Raw genomic sequence first — 17,432 nt, 5'->3', positions numbered from 1 at the left:
AAAAGAAATAGCAGTACTTTTGGGGATTGGTTTCTGATTGACATGTAGAGTATAAAGACTGCCAAAACCAGAAAATCTCTGGACAATATGCAAAGACTATGAGGTCTTTGATTTTGTCCCTCATACATGAATAAAGAAAGCATTAAGAATGTATAGCAGTACAATAACATAGTTCTTGAAATTTACATAAAACTGTCGTGAAGACAGAGACCTCCCCCTCTAAGATTGCAGCTTATACCCAGTCCATAACCCCTTGGGAAGTTTAGGGAACTTGTTATTATCCCAACTTTCATAATTAACAGCTTGTCATTATTCAGCCTTCAAAGGAAAACTTGAATGGAAATTCAATGCAACTTGCAAAACATTACTAATAACCACCCTACATATAAATAATCTTACATGATTACTAAATCAGGTAGAATTATCTTAACCTCATGAAGATCATCAAGTCTTTCCAGAAATCACACAGCTCAGACAAGTTGCAACAAATGATTTACTTTTAATTACAGAAGAAGCCATTCAACCATTATACCTCAGAGAAAACTCACTCCTTAAACACAAAATTAGCACAAACAGCCTCTCTTCAAGGCAACTACTGCCATCCTCTATTTTGAATATATGTTGTAGGGACTTTAGTAGAACTGAGACTGTTGGAAGAATAATCAAAAAAGGGACTTGCTCCATAAAGAGTATTACACCCAAAACCAGGCACTGAGATATTAAATATACCTAGAAGGACAGCTGGAAGAAGTCTGAAAAACTTCTGTCTGGAGAGTTGTTTCTTAGACAAGCTATAAAGTTATCGGCTAGGGGAGTAATTGTGGAAACACGGGGAAAAAAATCCAATCGTGGAAAGAAAATCAGTTTTAGAGGCAGAAGGCCCTGATACAGGAAATGTGTGAAGAGACATTAAAATGTCAATAAAGACTCTTCTGGGTAAGATAGCTGAGCTAAAATCACTCACTGCAGTCCTGGCTGCAGTTGCACACTGCCTCTTGACACACAAAAGGAGGAGGGATAACACACGTGAAAGGCCATAAAACATAATGCCATAATACATTTGGCCCAATGTGTAAACCACAGATAGCATCAACATCGCCCTTCACTATGATCTGTGTGGCCAATATTCCTTTCCTAGACATCACAGACAATGAGATCAGAAGCCTGATCTACTGGCAGATGAAAGAAAAAAGGGAAGAAGAACCTTTGGGACTTTGTATCTGGATAGATCAGTAAAAGGCAGAAAAACAGATTCCAGAGACTTCAAGATCATCAACACTATCAAAAACACAGCCTGCCCATCAGCTTAACATATGACAGAAAGGGAAGTACAATTCCAATATTTCTTCACTACCACTTTGAACATAAGCCTTCAGGAGAGCACTGAAAAAGACAGGAAGGAGAATGATCAGAGGACTAATGATTTTTACAACTCCCTAAAAAAATTCCTGGGCAATCTCTTAACAACTTGAACAATGATATGAACAATTTCCATCAGACACTAGAGTTCCTGGAAACATGGCTGTTTCTTTCTCTGACATCTCTGACATTTTTCCTAAAGATCTTGGGGTTTAGCTGGAAGTGAAACATTGCCAATTTATAAACAATTTCACCAATACACTAGAATGTGATATGAGAAAATAACAAAAAAAAGACAACTTTATTTTTCCAAGAAACTAGAGGATAAACAAGACAGTATCACAAGGATAAAGTAATCACATAAACTCAGAGTGGTAATTGCAAGTTCTGCAGTATAGTGTTCAAAGATAAGAACTTATTCCTTACAAAAAAAATTGCTATCTGTCCTCTGTTGGCAAAATCTACTGCCCTCGACCATGATCTGTGAGTTAAGAAGGGTGTAAAGCTGAATGCAACTTCATATAGCACGAGAATAGCTACCACCTTGTGACAGAAGAGGGTGGAGTAAGGCAGGACAAGGTGGAATGAGTTGCTCTGAATATTAGTTACTTAAAAAAACAAAGAAATTTCTGACTTTGGAACTGCTTAGAATGGTTAAAATAAAAATTTTAAAAGTTATGAAAAATACTGTAAATGGTCAATAAAAAGCATTAACAAACTGCTGCCCAATCCTTTGGGTTTGACTGCTGTGTTCTTTTGCTGTCACAGTGGTGAAACTCATTTGCACACTGGGCATACATTGTCACATGCCACATTTCTAGTGAACAACTCATAAAGAGCTTTCATTGAAAAGCAATCTTAATCTTTGTTTCACAGGGTGGACAATAAGCTTCTTTATAGACAGGAAAACGAGTTTGACTTGAGCAGTTGGTCTGGATTTGCGCAGACAGGATCTGGCACACAGAGCTGAGATGCGGCAATGTTGGGGTGGAGCACAGCATGTGAAATCAAATGTGACCTCTTGTCCCTCTTCCTGCTTTTTCTTTTTGTATCATAGCACTCAGATCCTTCAGTATGTATCTTCTAGAGCTGTTTCAGTGCCAGCACTTTTAGTCTATGTCATTGCCAGAGTGAATTTTTTTAACACAAGCAGTGATCTCAACAGTACACTGCATTTGATCAATTGTGACTACTGTTCTCATTTCTCTTCTCCAGCATCATTATCAGATGGTCCTGTCTCTTATACAACTGGAGAAGAAATTATTTCATCTAGAAGAAAATGATACAGTTTGCCATGGTTCTGTATCTTCCTACATGCTGTTTAGCTACTGCAGATAGAGTTAAAGCTGTTCACATCCACTGAGGACACACACACACACCTGACTGAGAGCACAGGATGGCATAAAGCAGCTGCCTGTGAACCTTCTGTGAGAGAAATGACCCAGTAGAGTGGCATAAAATGATACAAGCTGCAGACATCCCTTCTGGGCCCTGCAGTGAGGAATCCATATGGATTCAATACTCACTGAATCATTATGTTATGGTTAACAAAACTTGCAGTAAAGAAAGTTATTTTATAACCACTGACATGTATGAGCTATAATTAAAAAACTTTCTATCATCTTTTTCAATTTAAGTAATATGTAGAAGTGAGGTGCTCCAGTAAAATTTCCTTTTAATAAAACTTCATTATTTTTTGCTGAACACATTCCATGCAGTGTTATTATAAATAATTAAAATTAAGTGAGAAAAAAGCCCCAAACCAACATATCTTGAAATATAGCTTTTTGGACTTCAAGTTGTGAGTTTTTGTTTTGCTTTTTTACTCACATTCAAAATTCACTAAGTTATAATGAGTCTCCAATGTCTGTAGTGCAAATCAAAACATTTCCTCTATATTGCTGAACATCAATTCTCTTTCAATCTAACAGGTTTTACACATAATAGTTTATGCTTAACATAATAAGTAGGATATACCAATACCAAACAAGATATTGATGCTATAAACTTCAGTTGTCTGAAAGCTGTTGTCTACCTTGAAGGTTCTGATAGAAGAGGAACAATGTTTAAAAACTCAGCAGCAGAAGGAAAATCTGCTTTGCATCTGTGAAATGACTAGCCAGCCTAAGGCCAGAACGCCTGATCCACACACAGATTTACTACTGGTCCTCTACTCTGTCCTATACAGGTTTAAAGGCTGCAGTGCTTCAGGAGCTCATTAATATGTAGATGAGATGCTTCCTAAGGGCAGAAATATTTTGCAGAAATTTGGGTAGATGTCTGTGGGGCAGAAACAAATTCAGTAAAACATTTTAATGTTCTGCAGTATTTTATCAGAGCTTATGCTTGTCATCTAGGCTCCCTCTGTAGGCAGTGGACTGATACTCTTCATCATAGTGCGATGAATTACACTCGAATTTCCTCTCTCTTTACTGACCACAGAATAAGTGGCTAGCTTAGGTTATATTTCCAACTCCTATATAGTCAATTTTAAGTACACTGAATCCCACTTCAAGCTCTTTATAGTTGTCACCACATTGACCTTCTTTGATTTGACACATGACTGTGTTTCTTTTCTTGGTGCTTCATGTTAACTGTGTTTTAACTTGCATCTGTCATCATTTTAAAATTTTGGTGAATTTAATGAGGGTCATAAAAATCTTAGAAGCTTGACTACAATGCAAGTTTAATTGCTTAATTGTTAGAATTCATCAAAAGCTCTATGCCTATCAGATTTTCTTGACTTCATTTTGGGCAGAGTCTAAAATAGCAAAAGGTAAAAATCCTTATTTCAAGGCAGGAAACACTTTTATAAATGAAAACTAAAAATCAAGAAAATGAAGACATGCAGTTTTCGTAGTCAAAACAGTGCATCTTATTGAATATTTTTTCTTTTCTGGGAAGACTTCACCCTGAGTTTTTCTCTCATTTATGTTTGGTGGGTTTTTTCCTGTTGCTAAGTGCTATCTAGAGCTTTTCTAAAATGACTTGTATTTTCTATGTTCTCTTTTTCTTTGAAAGGTCTGAATTTAGGAAGTATTTTTTCTTTTTCATTTGTTTCACATTTAAGAGAATAGAAAATTCCAAACATTCTTTAAGGCTAAATCTTACAGACAAACAGATAAAACAGTGATAGTTTTGACTAATATTCCATGCCTGGCTAATTCTGCATTCAAGTAGTATCTGGATTGCAGTTTCAAGTGTTTGCTACAATGGTGTGATTTTTGGAATTTTTGTTTGCTTGCTTTGATTTTTGTTTGTTTGTTTGTTTTTTAAATAACAGTGCAAAAGCTTCTTGTGTCTCTATAATTATTTACTGGCAATTTGATTTTCTAACATATTTTCTGACTATGTAAAATACATTTAAATAAGCTTATAGTCAATTGTAGAAACAGTGTGTGACTCCATTGTCCCTGCGACAGACTGGGCTTTTAGACTCCTTTTAGTCTTAGCAGCTTTGAGGCTTCTGCTATCACAACAGGACTTCAGTTTTTCTGAAGCATTTAGTGTCCTGGATGCTGACTTTTTAAATATTGTCTCTCTGGAAGGCAGCAGAAGAACCTGTCTTTTGAGTGGTAATGCTTTCACCATGGTTTCCACTTCTTTTCTTCTGTTGGAGTCATATTTGAGCAGTTTTGGTTCAAAGGATTTGCATAACCATCTTGTGACTCTGCCTGTTCTGGTACTAGTGCTGGCATTCATGACACTATAGCAAGAGTTTGCTGGAAGTTCCTTCCATTAACATCTGATTAGTTTTAGTACAATAAAATGCTGCTGGCTCATGCTTAAAAGTTCTAATAAAAAATTCCTTACTCCCTTTCCCTAATTCTATCCCACTATTCTCTCTCTCTTTTCCCTCTTCTCTGCCCCCCAGTCCCCTATTGTTTACCTCTGAATGAAGAAGCATATACACATGCACAGGTGCAGTCTCCCCATAAATAATACCCTGCCCCTGTTTTGGGTTTTGACAGATTTCTGCCTATTTGGTGGCTCTCTCAGCATTGCAGCTCCAGTCAGACTTGCTCTTCACTGGAATCCTAATGGGCAATTTTAGGTTCATGATGAAGAGTAAGACAAACAGGCAAATGGCTGTAAGCACGCAGGCTTGAAGGGGTTTCATTGCCAGCTCATTATAGCTCCACTAATGAGATTTTCATCCAATTTGTGGGATAGCAGAGCTCAACTCAAAAGAGGGACAGAGCTACCAATACAGTAGGATTAGTATGCCTTATTACAAAAAATAACCTTTGTTAAATCAAGACTCAGTGTTTAGGGCAGTGACCTTATACACTGGCACAATACAAAAACAATTGCTGGATTATTTACATTACACTCATCAGCTTGGCATAATTGCAGAAGTGATGTAAAACTCATATAATTCACTTAGGCAATAACAAATATATACTTTATGCACAACCTGGAGTAAAGTACAATGAGTAAGATTTTTCCTAGCAAGTTAAAATAACTGTGAAACTGCTTTTACAATGAATCTTGGGATGCATAAAGAAAATGACATAAAACCTAGAGATTCTTAGACACTAAAATAGAAAACTGTGAGGAAATATAAAGGCATTCCCCAATTCTATGAAGAAAGTGAAATTCAAAAAGAAGTGACCAGGTTCTAGAAATTTAGCAGAAGTTTCTTTTTAATTTACCCAGTAATCTGCCATTTGCCCTCCACGGTTACTAACCTTCAAGTCTCAAATTAATTGGTATGTGTTACTTGCTTAGGTATAATAATTTCTTTTGATTAACCCAATCCCTATATAAACCCCCTTGAAGCACAGACCTACCTCTTTTAGTTGTTACTGAGTACCTAAACTCATTAACAAAAGGTGATCTCTTTGTTATTCAAGTATGCAGTTATACATTTCAATAGGCCTTTTATAAGGACAGAACAGGCATGTAGCCTTGCTGAAAATAGTTATAAATTTGTTTCATATCTACCAGAAGTAGATCTTAGCTCCCTAAACTGTATTGCCTTTGCCATAACCACAAAGGATATGATGTAGGTCTCTGTGTTCTGAGGGCTTCACTATCCTGGACTTCAGGAAGTAGCAAGAAATATTCAAACTAAAACTAACATTTGTCCTCTCTGAACACTGCTCTGTCTCCATGGAGGCAGATATTTCTGTCTAAATCCACGTGATTTTTTTTTAAACTGCAAAGCACTGTAACAGGATTTTTTTTCACAGTAGCAAAACCTCAGTTCTGTAACCAAATGGAGTCATTCTGGTTTAATCAGGCTATCAATCACCCTGCAGAAACTAGAGGGGAGGCAAATAATTTTTTCCATCTCCTGCAAGGCACAGAATACGCCATCAAAATGTCTCAGTGTTGCAGTGGATCAAATTTGGCATGAACTTCCACCAGAAGGTAGAAATATCAGTCTCTGCTAGCTTAGAACACAGCAAGTAATTTTAAAGTCATGCTGGGAAAAGGGAAAGCTACATTTAGGGACCTTCTTAAAAATGTTAGAGGGTAGAAAGATCATTAGAAGATGCTATCAGACTGCTAATCAATCAGCCATCAGCCAATATTTATTGCAACAGGCTGGAGGTTCAAAGCACCTGCTGGTCTTGTAAGGCAGGTTCTGAAAGCAGCACACACATGCATCAGCCTGCCAGTTTTCACTGCACACCACCAAGAGCAGCTGCCAGCTGAAGTGTCCTGGTAAGAACCAGACTCAGCAAGGAATCCTCCATGCTATGGGCTCTCAGGGCAGCAGGAGAGCTGAGCAGAGCTGCCTTGAGCTCCACTCCCATGTACCAATTATGGCCTTCTCTGCAATTACAGCTTCATCTTAGGAGGCTTTAGAGTTGAGCATGCCACACCAGACAACTAATATCCCTCATAAGCAGCAGAAATGGAAGACTTTATTAAAATATCAGTGTTCTCAAGTACTCTATTGACATAAACTGAAACAATTCAACACTGGCATCTAAAATAAAATAGTTTAACTACAGACAAATCTGGCAGGACCTGCTGGTGTCATTAGTATTTTCCTCAGGGCAAACCACTACCTTGTTGTTTAACCCACAGATATAGTGGGAGATAGATTGAATATCATGACTTGTCTATTTTAAAGCCTCATTAGTTGTATTTCTCACCCGGTGTGGGAGAGCATCAGCTTGCCCAAGTCAGATATTGATATGTTCTGGCATAATGATACTCAAAGGAAATTGGAGGAATGTGCTGTTTGTTCAGGAGCCTGCAAGTAGCTCTAGCATTTTTGTACAGATAAATGCAACAGTTTTATAGTTTGATAAGGAAAGAAACCACCACAATCTGCTGTGGCAGCATGTTCACTGTGATTTCTGCAGTGTGTGAACACAGCAAGGAGAGTGACAGGGTTTGGGGGATTTCTCAGCCAAGCAGCATAAGTCAGAAACAAGTTCAACTCGGGAAAATTCTCTAAGTCTTTAATTATCATTTCCTTGTGTATTTCTAAAATCTGCTTGCTTTAGGACAAGTGTTAATATATACCTGGGCTTTTTAAAATTAATTCTTTCTCATAAACTTATTAATTGCTTTTCCTCTCAACATAAATGAGATGAGAGATCTGGCATGTTCCTTGTGGAGTCTAAAGAGAAAGGAATGATTTACAATGGCTTTGTGCATATGTTACTTTGGAATTTCAGTCTAAGTATTCTCATGATAAAAATTTTCAGACATGGAAATTCTCCTGATTCTGCACAATTTCAGAATATTTCTCACCAAGTACTTATGCCAGTAGATACTTCAGGAGTTCGACTGGATTAATAGTCTCAAAACTATTTTGGATCAATGCACACCAGACACCATTGCTATCCTGTTTTTCAATAGTACATTATGGAAGGAAGCCTCACCGGACTGTAGGCATAAAAATTAGGAAAAACTTCGAGGAAATTCGAGGTTTCTCAGGGAAATACATTAATATCCATACACCTTCCAGAAAATTTAGCTCAATAACTTGCTTTAAAAATTTCCTGTTTTTCACAGAACCTTGTGGCAGCAGATGTAGCTACAGCCGCTAATTATGAAGTAATTTCAGACCATAGCTTTTCTAATGGAGTCCAAAGAAAGACACTCTGTTGCAAGGCACGCCTTAAAGAGCAGGTTGCAGTGACTAACTCTATTTCACCTGAAATAACTGGTTCATATCTTTTCCTGGTCTCAAACCAGAGGCAGTGCAGAATTTAGGGCACTAATTTGCTTCTATGAGCTACAATTGTTACATTGCTTGATTCATATGGAACCTAAAGGACAAATATAGCAATGGAAATCTCTTCAGCTGAGGACATTCTGCTTTATTTTTCATATAATTGCTATTGAAGGAAGAGAGTTTTCCAGGGAATGAATGTAAGCCATAGGAATTAGCTTTAAATCAAGTATCTACCTGCTGTAGGAATTAGATTTTTAAGTGTCTTCCTGCAAACAAAGAATTTACTCCATGACTACAAAATTAAGGACAAAAATTTTTTATGAGTTCCAGCTCAAATCCATGTGGTAAAATAAGCTTCTAAACTGCTTGTCAACTTGTCAACAGACTATGAAAAAAACCTTTAAAATAAGTATAGTTTCCTTCTTTTCCCTACACCTACTTTATGAACATTTTTTACTTTCAGATCTGGGACATAAATACCTTACTTGTTTTTACATTAGTATGGCTTGTATCATGACTGATTTTGGCTCAACTAGCTGACAGCAGGGTCCCTGTCTCTTTGTCTCCTTCAACCCAGGGTGGAAAATCATTCTCATGAGGCCCATTGTCCCAGTACAGAGCTGTGGAAGTGAGCTGAGGAACAGGAGGGGCTGGGACACTCTGCTGGGAAAGGAAGGTGCCTGTGCTGGGAAGGGAAGGAGCCTTGGCTGTGCCCAGGCACCAGGCAGAAACCTGGATGGGGGCTGCCAGCCTGGGTGCACTATCAAAGCCAGGATTGCTAAAGAGCATGCAGCAGCCTGGTGTTTTAATTAAACACCAGAGTCTAAGAATTAAGGAGTCGGTTCCTTATTCTACCACAGAATTTCTGTGTGACCATGCTAATAATACTCATTTTTTCCTGGAATAAGAACTGTTTCAAGGATATGCAGACAGCAGTGCATTAGAGAGATAACTGAGCTTTAACCAGGAAGGATAACTACTGCCTATCATACCATGAGACTATGCACAAATATCTGTACTGCTTTTGGTAGCCAGGCTACCTTGGATATCTTTGAACTGTGCTTGGTTTATACTAAAACCCTGTCCTTAGTATGGCAACATCTACCACAGATAAATCCTAACCTAAGATGAGGCTTGCAGTTGTGAACATCGAATAGCTGCTGAGATGTACAATTCCTGAGTGTACTTCTAATTTAGGCACCATTTTCTGGACCAGGCAGTGACACTTCTACTCAGGGCAGAGCCATTCTTTTTCTCCCTGGTTTCAGCAATCCTATTTGTTTTAGATAGAGTTACTGCTCAGTAGTTATGATGGTCATAGCTTGGCTAATTAAGGGAAACAGACAGAAACTTTTGGAAATTTAATTTTTTTTTAAATTTCCAGCTGTTTTCTTCATTTGCTGTTGGGACATCTCATTTATCCTTCTCTAACCAGACATCTTCAGTGTGCTATAGTTTTTGGGAGGTGTGCATAGAACTGTATTTTAGGAGTTGCCTTGGGCTGAGATAGGGACAGATGATGAAATTTTGAGAGCTCTAAAAAACAAGCAAGAACATAGATGAAATATGGTAGAGGGCTAGAGCTGTGGAACAGTCACAAAAATATTCTCCAACTTATTCAGCACTTAAATAGTTAACAATTGTTGCACTCCTATTTTCTTTAAGTTTCACAATGGACAATCAAACTGAATGAAGCAGTTTGGTTACATCTCTGTTACAGATAAAATTTCAGGCTCCCTGAAGATTCAGAAAAGAGTGGGGTTTTTTTATCATCTCGTACCTGGCGCACATTTTAAAAGATCACAGTGATGAACATACAGTAGCTGTTTTCATTTTTTTATAGTTTTTTTGATTCAACATCAAGGAGATGATTCTGCAGCCAGTGATAACTATGAAGAGAAAATCCTGGGGGTTTAGTTTTAAACATAAAACAATGCAATAATCCCTATCAGCTGGGTGACTGCAAAAATATAGGTTAACCAGACCCCTCATCCCAACCAGTAAGAATTCTATGGTCTTGGTTTGTAGGCTTGCATGGGTTTTATTTTCTAAAACCTGACATCTCTGCCTTTAACTACCTCAAGTAACTGACTCCTTTCAAGTGAACATGAACAAAACTTTACTACTTTATACCATGGTTGAATCATAGCTGCAATTTTATCACTTTCATTACTGACTTTCAGGGAATGAGCAAGCCCAGAAGCAGAATTGTCTCTCTTTTCATTTGTGAGATTCTTGACAATATTGGAGTGGTAAAGGAATCCAGAAACAAGGGTGGTCACGATGGAGCTAAAGGACTTATTCTAGTGATAATATCAGTGATATTATATGTTGTCAATCTGTTCATGGCCTCTCTGTTCTTAACCTCTTTATGCAGTCATACAGAAGCTTTGTTGTGAAAGCCAAGAGGATTTTTGCAGATCTTTACCTGTCTCAGCTAACAACACATGCTTCATCCTGGCTCTTGCCATGCAACAGCAAATCTGCCCAGTCATAAGGCCAAGATATACCTGGCTCATTTGTAAAGGAAAAGTTCCTTCTCCTGCAAAAGTCTGGATCAGAGATTTTTTGAGGTACATTCAAACCTGAGCTATTCTGCATTTCTATGCCATTAAATGTCACCTACAGGGTCTCATTTTCCAAGTTTTGATGTTAGTTTTCATGCTCAATTTGTAGAGAATTCAGTCTCACAGAAAATGCTCATTATAGGCCACTTCAGCTTTTAACTCAAATTTCCTTCTTTGTGTAGCATCTACTCTCTGTTGATTAAGAATAATCTTCCTGTACTCAAGAGCTGATCATCAGGCCTTTTTTAACATAGTGATTCAGCTAGGAATGTCCTGGTATTCCAACACTACTTTGCAGAAAGTTTCAACGTGTCTGTGGAGCTGTGTCTTCATGCAGAACTCCACCTCAGAGCTTACACAGGGCTGATGCTCACTCTGCTGTTGGTGTCACTGCAGTTTTGATGCTTCATCCCCCTTGTGCATCATGTACTGAAGGAGTCTGTGCTCTGTTACAGACATAAGGAGGCTATTGTAAACCTCTAGTGGATTCCACCACAAACAAGTTTCTGATATTTATTTGTTATTCTATGATGCCAAACAATGTGTGAAGCAGTGACTAGATGTAATTTCAGCCTCTCAAGTCTTAGCAGCTATTGTTTTGCAGAACATACTTCTCAGCCACAATGAAAAAACATAATTGTTCAAATATCCCCATACACTTTTAGGATAATTCACCTGGCCAATATATTTAAACTCCATGTCTTAGCCACTCAGACTTTTATATTCAGTGGAGTGCAACTGGCAACTGGCAATCTAGAATAGAAATCTAAAATAGTATTCCTAAGATCCTGTTCTTTTCCACTAAATGAAAGCTATTTAACTGTGGGAAAGTCAGGTGTAGAGTTACTTTTACTGTACATCCCTCAATATAACGTGTTTAGTCAAAACAAAGGCTATGAAGTGACTTTATAAGCATTTGTTGTGAGGAACATAAAAAAAGACAGAGGATATTAATGGGATAGTTTCATTCTAGCAATAGCTTAAGATAAGAGAACATAAAGAATGTAAACTAACACTGTTAATATGTAACAATGATGGGCAGAAAGGGTGAAAAACAATCCAACAAAATTTTCGGTGACATAACGTCATTCAGAATGACCAGCACACACAAAGATAAGGAGGAGCACCATGCAAGACTGTGTGAACAGGCATCCAAAAAGCAGTCAGGTTTTTTTGGCTAAAGACAGAAATAATGTATAAGATTGAATAAAGACTTGGATATAAAATTACCCTGACAAGTTAGGTCATAAACAAGCAGCTCATTCCCAACTTGAGCACTATGATCAGCTGTGGTTCTATCTTAAAGACAATAGGTAAAGATTTACTGGCAGCTGATTACAACTGTTAGATTTATGAGAGAACTAATTTAAAATAATTCTGAAAAATGTGTTTGGTTGTTTGAATAAACAAAAAAATTAGCGTCAAGTAATAAAAAGTGTGTAGTAAGGGATAGTTGGTTTTGCTACTTTGTTCATGTTTCATTCATGCTCCTAGGTAACAAATACAAAATATTCTGACTAAGGACATGTGCATAATGGGAAAATAGAGTGGTGAGGAAACCATCTAGTATTCCCCCTGCTCTGACAGAGGATCTAACATGCAATACATAAGTGTTTGGTTTACTTGATATGAAAAAACATCAATTGAGATTGCCTAAGTTTCTTCATTTGGGTGCTCTGTTGCTGAAATATCTAATTTTAAAAGTCATGTCTAATATATAACTCAAATTTTTACAGAAAAACATTCCAATTTTTACTGAATCTACCTGTAGTCAACAAGTAATTTCAGTCCTTTTGTAACAAACTTTTACATATTGAAAGGCTACTACCATGTCTGTCTCCCAGTCTGTTTTCTCGTAGACTAAACAAACCAAATTCTTTCAATCTTTCTTCATAGACCATGCTTTCTAAACCTCTAATCACTCTTGTCACTCTGTCCTGGACTCTTGCCAAACTCAGTTTTTCTTAAAGCATGGTGCCCAAATCTGGATAAAATATTCCACCAGTGGTAGATAGACCAGAATAATTACCTCCCAAATCTCACATCCTTCTTCTGCATCCTTAAGGTTTTATTTTTGAAACAACATCACATTTCTGCCTCACATTCAGTCTGTGGTGCTGAAGATATTATCTGCACTACATTATTCCTTCTTGTTACTGTCCACTTTGTGTTTTTGCGTTTGACTTCTTCTTTCTGCATGTATCACTTCATATTTTTCCCCCTCAGGTTCAATCTCATTAATTGCAGATTTCAATGTTTTATTTTATTTTATTCTTCAAAGTGTGTGTAATTCTCCTTCCCAGTTTTGGCATTCACCAATTATGCTTTCCAGGTTTTAATCCAGGTCACAAAAATGACTGTGCATGGTTCAATTTGCAGTTTTATAGAACGTTATTGATGCATTCTCTTTGAGTATTGTTTTCCAACCAGTTGTTCATCTAAAATGTAATTATTTAATCAAGTTAATATACGCTTTTCTTGAGAATGTATTATGACAGCATAAAAATCTTTACAAATGGCAAGATAAATCATCATTATCTTTTTCCAGTTTATTCCAGTCACTTTGACAAAGAAAGAAAATAGATAGGGTTGAGATCATTTTGTCTGGAAAAAAACATGTTTATCTTCTATGTACTTCATATTATTGGCTAATAATTTGATCCAAGGTTTGTTTTTTTTTTTTTTTTTAAAAAAAAAAGCTTACCATGTCCTATGAAATTTTTTGTGGGGTTTTTTTTCCATTTTTATGAGTTGAGTGCTTTTTTTTTCCCCTATTCCTTGGTCTTGCGAATCTCCTCCACACATTGTTGGAGTTCCTAAACATGATAATTTACTGGATTGTTTTGACTGGTGAAAATGCATCTCATTTGTCAATGTATTATCTAGTCTCCTTCCCTTCCCTTCCCTTCCCTTCTTTTCTTCATTTTTTGACTGCATTAAAGATTTCAATATTGGTTATGCATTGCTTATGTTCCACAACTATTTACTGCTGTGACTTTAATCTTGTCTCTCTTATGAATGACCAGTTCTTCTGAACTTCATTTTGCTTCACAAAATTGTTTCCCAAGGAATTTACCTAACCATAGCTTACCAACATTTTCCTTTTCGAAGTTTATTGTGAATACTTTCCTATTCTTCTTCCTTTCACTAGAATCAGGACCTTTTCATTTCATAAATCTTCTGCCCACAAATTTGTCAAAGCTGCTCCCAGGCTAAATCAAATATATATTAATTATCCAATTTATCTTTTTCTCCCAAAATAAAAGCTCTTTCCCCCAAAACAGTCCAAAGATTTCTATGAATAATAGGAACTGACTGATCTATATTTTTTCATAGTACAAAAGAAAAAAAATTAGTAGTATTGAAATTCGTTAAGTTTCAAGGTAAAGAAACGATGTTTTTTCCCCCACAATAAACACATTATAGAACACACTCCTGCTAGATATTGTGAAAGCAAGGAGTCAAATTTGCAGAAGTATTCAATTTAAAAAATATTAATGATATAAAATACTGGGGCTCAGGGAAAAATTCAACCACTGTAATGTCTTAGAGTAGGTAATTTGGAAACATCCTGTTCCTTTTTTTCTCTTTCCCCTCTCCTTTCTTTCTAGAAATATCTGGGGTTAGCCACTGTCAAGATAAGAAAAGTGAACTCCTAAGCTGATCCAGTTCTTCTACTTTCATGGATAACCTTGGCATTTAGCTTGTCTACAAATTGTTTCTAGTCTAAACACCAGAAAGTAAATTAAAGCCGTAAATAAAAAAAAAATTGGCAAGCCAAAAAAGAATTTGAGGAATAACTTTCTAACAGTATAAGAAGCTAACAATAAAACCATCTTTAGACCATTAACAAAACCCAGAAGTCAGCCAGGGAATCTATACAGCTGATAGATGGTAAAGGTGCAAGAGGGAAGTTCAATGAAACTAAAACTTTAACAATTAGAAAACCTCAGAGAATTACTTGCACTAATGTTCACTCTTGGGGAGCATAAAGGGAGTCCAACACTTGCCTCTCTCAATGAAAAGGACAAGTTAGAAGAACCATCTCAATCAAGAGCATAAATTAAGCTTTAGAGCCTATGGCTGAAATTAACAACAAATCTCTAGAACCATTCACTCAAGAGCTGGGAAAGGTCTCAGTATGTTGCTGGACTCTGCTCTGATACTCTGATACTGCTGTGCTCCAGCTCAGTCTCAGCACAGAACATGAGAACAGGAAAATGTGACTTCAGTTTCTAAAAAGAGCTTCAGGAGACACTCTTTACACCATGGGTCAGTAAGTCTCATTTCTGTACCAGAAAACCTGGTAGCAACAGACACGAGTTAATCTTGGAGTATAAAGGAGGGGAAACAAAGAATGTAGTTACACTGACAGTGGACAAAGACTACTAGAAGGTACTCATGCATCTTTGTGGAGTTTCAATGAATCTAAAGTAAGGTACATTGGGAAAGTAATCCTAAAGGGTAAACGAAATAGCAATAATAGAATAACAGATAGCTGTTACTCATCAAAATGAGATTCTGAAGATGGTCTGGCTATTTTTTTTTGCAAACCTCAGGCCAGCACTGTACTGCAACCACTAAGTGCTGACAGCACATTAATGAGCTGTTACATGGGCAGCCTCTGTCTCCGGAAATCCCTAATCCATGATGAGAGTATGCTCTATACCAGGAAAAATACTGTTCTCTTCTTGCCCTGGGTTTATTTGCTTGGTTTGGGATTTTTTTTGAATCTGCTACTGGCAACTGTTGGACACAAGACAACAGTCTAAATGGATGTTTCATCATCTCCAGTACAAACATTCTAATGTTCACATGAATTATTGTTGGATTTGAAAGCTAGCCCTGAATTCACACTGAAGAAGCAGCCACCAAATTCCCCACGTCATACAGTGATATATTCCCCCCTGGAACCTTTTCTGGTTTTGGTTGAATATTTCTTGAGTTACCTGAAAATTTATGGCCAGATTTTTAAAACTGCACATAAACAGATTTTTTTAATCAGCTAATGCAGCAGATAAATTCATGTTTAGACACCTAAAACTAGAGATAAAAACATGCTTAGGTGCCTAAATACCTTTAAAATATGGCCCTACACATCTTTGAAGATGATGCCAAGACTTCTGTGGACATCGTTAACATAGGGCTGAACTTCAAACATATTCAGCAGGATTCAGATAATGCACAGAGCCCATCTTGGCATGAGCTCCTCTTAAAGGTTAAGAACTAAAAAAGGAAATTCTCCTACAGAGATGGATTATACAAAGAAACTTTTGGGAAATAGACCGTTTTGGGGCCCTCCTTTATCTTGATGAATAACACAAGAGCAATGAAAAACAAGGAAAGATAGATAAGGAAACAGAGATAAGAAAATAGATAAGAAAAGAACGCCAAAGTTTTTACTATTTACTGCCATTAGAGAGCAATATGCCAACTGGGTAAGTGAAAAGATTATAAGTTTCAAAAACAGCATCTTGGATACTTTTTTTTACCTGACAGAAGCACCTGAAGAACTTCTCAGTGATATGAAACAGCTTTCAGACACAGGACGGACTCTATGGATGAAAACTTACAAGTCTATCCCTTTTTAAGAAAAAAATAATACAGCAGATATGAAATAAAATGTAATTAATACTGTTTCACAGATCTGAATTGAAACAATCTTTGAGAAAAAAATTGTCATGACCAAATTCTATCCTTTTTTTTTTTTTTCTTTCGAAGATACACACCTTTTTGGAACAGAACATCAATACTAAGCGATATTTCAATTAATTTGTTTGCAGTGAACATTAATCTATTAAAAATAAAAAAAAATCCATTATCTTCCCAGGATCCAGTTTCATTCTGCATTATGAAAAGGCATTGCATCTCTTTCTGAAGACTTTGGTCTTCTGGCACTAATTTTACTAATTAGCCTGACTTAAGTCTTTAGTCAAGATGATTGGTGACCAAATGACTTTTAAGAATCCTTCACTGCTCATGTCTTGCAGTGGAATTGCTGTGATGAATACTTCCATGCCTATGGCCCTGAAATCTACAGCAAATTTACTTTTTAAAGATTTCAGTAACAGCTTTTTACAAATATTAATATTTTTCTGGTGGACTAAGTCTGGTCTGTGATTCTGCTCTTTCACCTTTGACTCACACTTTTTGTTGCTATTTATGGCTGAGAAAACTGTATTCTATTGTCCTGACATAGAAACATTCCTCATGTAAACTATGGAGATGTAAATGAATTCATATGGGGTTTATATAATAAAATACATTGAGCATGTATTGTTCCAGATGATGGGCATTTTTCTTACATTAGTCAGCACGTATACTTCTCCAGAGATCACACTGGCAATGGAGAATATCCTGAT

This window comes from Sturnus vulgaris, chromosome 1 (assembly GCF_052056855.1).
Source record: "Sturnus vulgaris isolate bStuVul1 chromosome 1, bStuVul1.hap1, whole genome shotgun sequence".
Taxonomy (NCBI): domain Eukaryota; kingdom Metazoa; phylum Chordata; class Aves; order Passeriformes; family Sturnidae; genus Sturnus; species Sturnus vulgaris.
The sequence above is the reverse complement of the archived record's forward strand: the minus strand, read 5'-3'. Positions refer to the sequence as shown.